General features: G+C 42.0%; 1 long non-coding RNA gene across 1 annotated transcript; it reads left to right on the top strand.

The window, feature by feature from the left end:
- The first annotated feature begins 466 nt into the window (after positions 1–466).
- LOC144767068 (uncharacterized) lies at positions 467–1,166 on the top strand. Its single transcript, XR_013598049.1, has 3 exons — positions 467–581; positions 663–769; positions 866–1,166. It is a non-coding gene; the product is annotated as an uncharacterized LOC144767068 (long non-coding RNA).
- The last annotated feature ends 295 nt before the right edge of the window (positions 1,167–1,461 follow it).

Below are 1,461 nucleotides of genomic sequence, written 5' to 3'. Positions count from 1 at the left end.
TCAACTGTTTTCTGCCACTTAAGAAATTCGCTAGACTAACCCGAACTAGTTTGACTTTCCTTTGTTCACGAGCACAGTCTGATCCAACGGGGCTCTGTTAATTCTGCTGGCAATAACATTATTACTGACACAAGACGGCCAGCTCCCCCGAACATTCAATTTAACAAGATCGTCTTGTTCTAATTTTGGCACAATTATTATATAATGGCAGTTCTCTGTGGCCCAACAAGTAGGTTATTTTAACCCCAGCTTCTTCTAACTCACTTTTAGCTGTTGTTAACTCACTTCATTGTTAACCAGTGCATGACATCGTTATTCTCGGCATGCCCAGGCCCTTTTTGGCCACCTTTACCCCCACGTTGAATTAAAACCTCCCCCGGTTGTTGAAATGCATTTCCACCTAACCTAGTGCTACCTTTGACCTGGGTTCTTAGCTGGGTCTTGCTTCTCTATCCCCCTCAGATTGATTCTCCGTCCATGTCTTTTGATTGATTTGGGCTCAGATAATTTTGGGATAAGTTCCATTCGGAAGGAATCTCACTGAAAATGTAGGAACTTTGCGTGCTGCGCACACAAATGCAGTAAGTGTGTAGCTTTCTTATTACTTTAGAATGACCATTAGACCTACTTCATTTAGGTTGATTGTTACCTTCATCATGTAGGTGACGCTTCACTCCTACCAACATATGACAATTGGAGAGCCGCGGAGCCCTTGTTCTCTACAACTGATCTGTGGGAATAACCTTTCCCCCCCGCTGCTACACTCATGGTAATATTACTTAACTTTGTCCAGAGTCCTGGAATTCTGTTCCCGTCTTAGCCACATGTAAGGTACTTATCTGCCGTCCCTCTCTTTCCTTTTTAGGTGTTCCGGGCCCCCCCTCACCTCACACCTGTCCTGAGGAAGATCCCGGTAGTAAGGTTCAAGATACCTACAAATATAGGGGTCGAAACGTCGACTTTACTGCATCTGCCAATACAAAAGCGACAGTGATTAATAAACTGTGATCCTATATGTTATATGGCGAATATGTATGTAAATTGTGTGACTCTCTGGTATATGATGAATATATACCAAAATTGTATGTGATTTTTTGTCACCATCACCAAACTTTCCCTTCCACTCACTACCTAACAACCTTCCTCCACTCCCCTTTCTCCCTTCCCTGGACACCACACTTTTTAATGTGATACCTAGTTAAGGTATTAATTGCAAAACTGTTCATATAAAATGCATTTTCCAATTAAACAACATTGGTGATACATTGTTTCTCTCCTCTTATATTGTTTCATGACCTGTGTTTTTTGTTTGTTTAAAGAATTTTCTTTTTCCCCTCCACATGAAAGCCAGTAACACACTGGGACCATTATTATATTTACCGTCTACTACCCGGGTCCCAGTGATTCCGGGTTCACCCTTTCTTGTAACTGTCCCTGACCTAGTCAAACAAGCTTATGCAG

The sequence above is a fragment of the Lissotriton helveticus genome, chromosome 7 (assembly GCF_964261635.1).
Source record: "Lissotriton helveticus chromosome 7, aLisHel1.1, whole genome shotgun sequence".
Classification (NCBI taxonomy): domain Eukaryota; kingdom Metazoa; phylum Chordata; class Amphibia; order Caudata; family Salamandridae; genus Lissotriton; species Lissotriton helveticus.
The sequence above is the reverse complement of the archived record's forward strand: the minus strand, read 5'-3'. Positions and strand labels throughout refer to the sequence as shown.